This window comes from Triticum urartu, chromosome 1, assembly GCF_003073215.2.
Source record: "Triticum urartu cultivar G1812 chromosome 1, Tu2.1, whole genome shotgun sequence".
Classification (NCBI taxonomy): domain Eukaryota; kingdom Viridiplantae; phylum Streptophyta; class Magnoliopsida; order Poales; family Poaceae; genus Triticum; species Triticum urartu.
This window is the reverse complement of record NC_053022.1, coordinates 262,196,964-262,204,363: the sequence shown is the minus strand read 5'-3', so window position 1 is coordinate 262,204,363 and position 7,400 is coordinate 262,196,964. Positions and strand designations below refer to the sequence as shown.

The following is a 7,400-nucleotide window of genomic DNA, read 5'->3' as shown; positions in this document are numbered from 1 at the left end:
TCATCGGCGTATTTGTGTCTATATGTTTGATCCTTTTGATCTTGTTTCTTTTTATCGGTGATGGTTGTTATTCTAGTGCGTTGGTCCTTTGAACCTTAGCACGACGACTTTCCGACTATCTACTAAAACAAGGTTTACCCGGCTCCAATAAGGGAGGGGCCCGGCTCCAATAAGGGAGGGGTGATAACGGCAACGTGACTTCATCTCGCTCGAGTGCTTGTAATCATCGATAGGTGGTCTATGAACATAAATGATATTTATTATATTTTCGGTATTCTTTATATTGCCATGATGTTTGATGAATTGATAGACATGCTGGAATGAATATATTTATTTTCTTTGAGCAGAATGGAAGTTTTCTCCAAAGAAAAAAAAAGACAATTACTTCATGCGATAACCAATCGACAAACGTGCTGGAATGTTGCCACTAGCTGGGTGATGAACAGCAAATGTAAAAAATCGCAGTGAGAAAGAAGACGAGATCAATGATTCGTCGATATTCCATGCAACACCGGGTTGTCTATACGGCTATACCTGGTCGCCCACGCGTGGGATAACGGGATGGGACGGTGAGACGCCGCCTATTTAGACTGTTGCTGGCCACAGTACGTGCCACTCGCACTCAGAAACCACAAGCCACCCGCCAGTTGGAAATGGACAAGCACGGTCGACCTCTGCTTGCTCTGCTTCCCCTCCTCCTCTGCCTCTCCCTGCTCCGGGCCAGCCCGGCGGCTTCGGTCACCGCCGGCAACCCCGACGGCACGGAGCTCTGGGGGTTCGTCGAAGTCCGACCAAGTAACGTCCCGCCATGTCCCTTGCATTTTGCACCATCTCGATCCCAATTTTCTCCTGCTGGCTGGTCATCTTTCACGTGAGAATTCTTCTGAAGCTCTGTTTCTGCGCTGCAGAGGCTCACCTGTTCTGGTGGTACTACAAGAGCCCCCAGAGGGTGTCGACGCCGTCCAGGCCATGGCCGACCGTCCTCTGGCTACAGGGCGGTCCTGTACGGTCCATCTTCCTCCCCTCTCGCAGCTTCTCAAGCAAGAATTCTGACTTCAGCAAGAGCTAATCATATTGGTCTTCATCTCAGGGAGCGTCGGGGGTGGGCATCGGCAACTTCATGGAGGTCGGGCCCCTCGACGTCAACCTGAAGCCTCGGAACTCGACGTGGCTGCAGAAGGCCGACCTCATCTTCGTGGTATCCCTACCACAAACCGCGACACCCTCCCTCGTCTTCTTCCTCTCGCCTCGCTGTTTTTTGTCTGCAACACCAACCGAGTACCGTGCGTCAATGGCAGGACAACCCTGTGGGTGTCGGGTACAGTTACGTTGAGGACGACAGCCTACTGGTGACGACTGACTGGCAGGCGGCCACGGACGCCACCACGCTCCTCAAGGCGCTCGCCAAGGAGCTGCCCACCCTGCAGCAGGGGAGCCCCCTCTTCCTCGTCGCCGAGTCCTACGGCGGAAAGTACGCGGCCACGCTCGGCGTCTCCGTCGCAAGGGCCGTCCGTGCCGGCGACCTCAAGATCAAGCTCGCCGGCGTCGCGCTCGGGGATAGCTGGGTCTCGCCGGAGGATTTCACGGTGAGCAAATCGGCCATTTGCTGGAGAGCGCACGATCGAGTGTGTGTGTGTGTGTGTGTGTGTGTGTGTGTGGAACCGATTGCTGATTTAATTTGATCGGTGCATGCAGCTCGCTTACGCGCCGCTGCTCCTGGAGGTTTCGAGGCTGGACGACAACGCCGGCGACGCCGCCAAGAAGTAAACACGACTGCACCGTCCTCTTAAATTTCTCAGCTCAGTTCTTGCATTGCATGCTTCCCGGGGCTTTCTTTTCGAAGGAAAAAATAAATTAAAACTCTCCGGTCACATGCGCACGCGAATTGTGGCCTCAGGAAGGCGGCGACGGTGAAGGAGCAGATCGCGGCCGGGCGGCTGGCCGACTCGCAGGGGTCGTGGTCGGAGCTGTTGGATTTCATTGACTCCAAGAGCGCCAGCGTCGTGAGTGCTGACTCTTTGACCCTTGTGCTTGTCTCATTTCCTTTGCTGACGGATAGCATAACGCAATTTCAATTTGCAGGACATGTACAATTTCTTGCTCGACGCCGGCATGGACCCGGTGGCCGCGGACCTACCGGCGACCTCGTCGACTCCGACGACGTCGAGCAGCGCGCAAGTGATGAAGTACTCGACGTACCTCGGCGGCAGCCAGGAGGAAGCCGGCTCCAACACCACCAACACCCTCGGCGGCATCATGAACGGGGTCGTCAAGGAGAAGCTCAAGATCATCCCCAAAGATCACGAGTGAGCCTGCGTCGCCATTGGCAACAGCTCGCTTTCATGCTCTAGTTTACAGTTACACCCAGCACATGATATGATGTGACGTCCCTGTCCCCAACCTGCAGGTGGCACGAGCTGTCGGACCCCGTCTACAACGCGCTGGTCAACGACTTCATGAAGCCACGGATCGACGAGGCGAGTGATCCAGCGCGGGATCCCATGACAGGATGGATGGATCTTCAAAATGTTAAACTGTACTGATCGATGCGAACGATGGTTTGTGGGCTGTCACTGATTTACTCTCTGCTTTATGCTTGATCATCCAGGTCGACGAGCTGCTGTCTTACGGCGTAGATGTCACGGTTTATAATGGCCAGGTGAGGTGCCTGCTTCTCTGCATTGCTTTTACTCTCTTCCACTGCATCGATCTGCATTGTTTTTACTCTCTTCCAGCTCGTAAAAAGCCTCGACAGTTGCTTAGGATACTTACTAGAAACACATTTGGAATGCCATAATAAGTTTACTGGTTGTTTGGCACAAGTCCTAACGACTAATGGGCGTAGACACATCCACTCATGCTTACTAGAATAGCCCTACTCTTGCTGTCAGATTAGCAAACGGAAGCACCGTGACGAGTAAGCAACCGCGATTAGGAGAGAGAAAATCGTGTTAATGACGACGCGGACAGGCTGTTGTTCAGAAAAACCGACGTCCTTGAGAGAACCTTCCATTTTTTAAGCTGAATGACAACCACACCCGCGGGTCCATGCCAAAAGAACTCCAAAAGTTCAGAATAGTATACAGTGTGTCGCGCAAGTGAAAACTTATCTTTTCCCAGATTGTATTGGTCGGAACAGATCGTCAGATTCTCAGATCGCATCAGCAATCGGCCATCGATCTACTCGTCTCACATGTACATGGTCAAAACAGTGGAGTGAAACAGACCACTTTAGCTGGAACGTGCATGTTGCTTAAACTGCAGATGTTCTTTTCAGCTATTTATTTTATTTATTTATTCATCTATATAGCTTTAACACGCATATAATTTACTTAGGGCATCGTCAGTGTGTGGTTAGAGGGCGCTCTTAATGTTGTATGTTCTTCAGACTGAGCTTAGTGGAATTTTTTTTCTTTTCTTTACTTGTACTCTTTGCGAAGCTGGATGTGATTTGCTCGACCAAGGGCGCGGAAGCATGGGTGCAAAAGCTCAAGTAATCAAGCCTTTCTCCCTGACCCTTTTCTCCAGATTCTTGCAAGATTTAGACGCCACTCGTGCCTCTAAAAATTCATGTCTACTTTTCAGATGGGATGGGCTGAAGAACTTCCTGAGCCTGCCGAGGCAGCCTCTGTCCTGCGGATCATCCAAGGTCACCAAGGCCTTCGTCAGATCCTACAAGAACCTGCATTTCTACTGGATCCTTGGCGCCGGCCACTTCGTAAGTCGCGGCACACCACATTTCTACTGGATCCTTAACTGAACATAATATGCTTTGCTTATTTCTCGTGTGATCTGTGGTGCTTGGCAGGTGCCGGCCGACCAGCCTTGCATGGCACTGAGCATGATCGCTGGCATAACCCAGTCTCCAGCCAGCTAGGGGAGGAGGACCCGGAGCAGATCCTGTCTGCCGGATAGGAAAAGGAAACTGAAGATAGAAGTATAGAAAGAAAGGTTGTGTGTACTTTAAAGGGCGATGAAATTGATTGTAAGGTGCGTTGGTGTGTGAGTGGGGTTAAAGCTCGTCCGTTTTATTCTCCGAATAAAGATGACGCCTTTTAGATCTTCTTTCACAGTTTTAGTGAAAAAATTATGTTTCCTTTTTTTATAGATATTTGTAAAATTGCGATGTTCAAACATCTCACACGATGGTATAAATGGCCAAAAGGTATAAAATCAAAATGGAAAGAGCATCTCCGATAAAAGCCCTATTTTAGGACACCAAAAAGCTGTTGCGGTAAAACATGAGGCACCAAAAAGTGAATTTTAGGGCACTCAAAATTGTTCATCTCCAACAACTGCCCCAAAATACGGCACTTCAAACATGCAAATGATTTCTTTTGAACATGGCAATATGTCCGCTGTCTCGAAGGTGCCGAGCCAGTACTGTCGTCCATCGCACTGAAACACGACGCCGAAGCAACTGAATCGTCGCGGCCGAACGCCATAGTAGCCAGACTGGCCCTTCGTGCTTTTTGGCGCCATCAGGCTGTGCGGTGGCGGATGTGACGGCGAAAGTGGGGTGGTGACGGTGCGGTCGATTGGAAGAGAGGCGGTGGATCCAGACGGCGGGATGGTGCAACAATGGCAGTGGTGGCCAGATCCAGCTGGATTCGGTGGGACGGCGGCAGCGTAGGAGGGTTTGCAGCGGTGGGAGGCCGCGAAAGTTTTCGTTTGTGGTGGTCATGTCCAGACACCTTCCCAGCTTTTGTATAGAAATTAATTTTTATAGACCATAGACAAAAACCAGCTTTCTAGCAACTAAAACATGGTTGAGATCCTCTGTAGTACCGTACGGTGCTGTAGTGCGGATGACATGGGCCATATCCCATATGGCAGTGACTGTACTGCACCGAACAGTACTATCTTCCCCCAGCTTTCGTACAGAAATCAGTTTTTAAGACCATAGACAAAAATCCGCTTTCTAGAAACTAAAACTGATGGTTTCCCTAAAAAAAAAACTAAAACCGATGGTTTAAAAAAAAGAAACTAAAACCAATCTAAACGGGACCCTAAAATCTGAAGCTAATCCAAACACCCCTTATATCGGATGGTTTGGTCGGTCTGTGCTGATCGGATGAAAAAATTATTTCAAGGCTTCCATAAAGATTCGATGATTCCGAAGAAAAGACGTGTTTCTACTGGACACATAGTTTGTTCAAGATTTATACTGAGTGAGAGCAATGCAGTCATAGTGTGCTGAGTGAGAGCAATGCAGGAGCCTTAAACTGAGCCTCAATTCCCTTGTAGTTGTATCTAAGGTTTTTGGGGCAAATTTTATGGTTTCCCTTAACTAAGAAAACGGTTGGCGGCAAAAAACTTTCAGGATACGGTGCGCTCGCGGCCTGCCCAGCAGCTCCTTGCCGCCTCTTGTACTACCGCGGCCGGCTAGGACTCCTACACAAGAGACTATTGATTCTTGCACGCCCATAGCCAGCGGGTTCCTGAGGTGGCAAAATTGATAAATTTAACCTATGGACAAAATCAAATCACAGAATGAATTGTCCGTGAAACTATTTCACGCGACTGACCTTTTTGTATGACGCCCGACACGAAGGCGTCACACTACACTGTGCAACGCCTCGCAGATAGGCGCTACACGCCTGGCCAGCGTCGCACGCATGTGATCCGAAAATTACTAAGTCAGTGTGCAGCGCCTGAGAGCTAGGCGCCACACTATACAGTGTAGCGCTTAGCTTCTAGGCGTTGCACTAGTGGTTGCTTCATTTTGTAGTGCAACCACTAGTGCAGCGCCTGAGAGCTAGGCGCCACACTATACAATACAGCGCCTAGCTCGTAGGCTCTGCACAATGACTTAGCAATTTTTAGGCAGTTTGGGGTGCAATGTTGACCAGGTGTGTAGCGCCTATCTGTGAGGCGTTGCACAATGTAGTGTGACGTCTTCGTGTCGGGCGTCACACAAAAAGGTCAGCCGCGTGAAATAGTTTCACGAGCAGTTCATTCTGTGATTTGATTTCATTCATAGGTTAAATTTGTCAAATTTGCCTCCTGAGGCAGGCAGCCAGGCAGGCAGCAGGAAACGACGAATCCGTTGGATCAGGTGGCCAACAACAAAGAAAAGATCATCTTTTATAAACAGAACGAAAATCATCTTCATCTATTTGTAGAAACAAAAAACCACACGTCCTCCAAGTGCAAGGCTCAACAAAAAAGTTGAATAACCCATAAAAAATATAGTTAATCTATAATAAGAATAATTGTTGGGAAACACAGTATTTCAAAAAAATTTCTATGAACACGCAAGATCTATTTAGGAGATACATAACAATGAGAGGGGATAGTGTGTCTACGTAGCCTCATAGACCGAAAATGAAAGCGTTTAGTAACGCGGTTGATATAGTCGAACGTCTTCGCGATTCAACTGATCCAAATACCGAATGCGTGGTACCTCCGCGATCTGCACACGTTCAGCTCGGTGACGTCCCTCAAACTCTTGATCTAGTTAAGGCCGAGGAGAGTTTCGTCAGCACGACGGTGTGGTGACGGTGATGATGAAGTTACCGATGCAGGGCTTCGCCTAAGCATTACGACAATATGATCGAGGTGGAAAACTGTGAAGAAGGGCACTACACACGGCTAAGATAAATCTTGGAGTGCCTTTGAGATGTCCCCCTGCCCACATACATAAAGGAGGGGGGAAGAGGAGGCCGGCCTAGGAGGGGCGCACCTATAGGGGAAGTCCAACTAGGATTCCCAATCCTAGTTGGAGTCCCCTTCCTTTTCCAAGAGGGGGGAGGGAACAGTAGGAGAGGGAGAAGGAAAGAGAGGGGGGCGCCGCCCCCTCCCTAGTCCAATTCGGACTTGCCATGGGGGCGCGCGACCACCCCTTGAGGCACTTCTCTCCTTTCCCGTATGGCCCATTAAGGCCCACTACTTCCCCCGGCGAATTCACATAACTCTCCGATACTCCGAAAAATACCCGAATCGCTCGGAACCTTTCCGATGTTCGAATATAGCCTTCCAATATATCGATCTTTACGTCTCGACCATTTCGAGACTCCTCGTCATGTCCGTGATCTCATCCGGGACTCCAAACAACCTTCGGTACATTAAATCATATAACTCATAATACAAATAGTCATCGAACGTTAAGCGTGCGGACCCTACGGGTTCGAGAACTATGTAGACATGACCGAGACACATCTCTGGTCAATAACCAATAGCAGAACCTGGATGCTCATATTGGATCCTACATATTCTACGAGGATCTTTATTGGTCAAACCGCATAACAACATACGTTGTTCCCTTTGTCATCGGTATGTTACTTGCCCGAGATTCGATCGTCGGTATCCTCATACCTAGTTCAATCTCGTTACCGGCAAGTCTCTTTACTTGTTCTGTAATGCATCATCTTGTAACTAACTCTTTAGTCACATTGCTT

The 7,400-nt window shown here is 49.2% G+C and overlaps 1 pseudogene; it reads left to right on the top strand.

The window, feature by feature from the left end:
• Positions 1-589: 589 nt before the first annotated feature.
• LOC125506808 lies at positions 590-4,065 on the top strand (annotated as a pseudogene).
• The last annotated feature ends 3,335 nt before the right edge of the window (positions 4,066-7,400 follow it).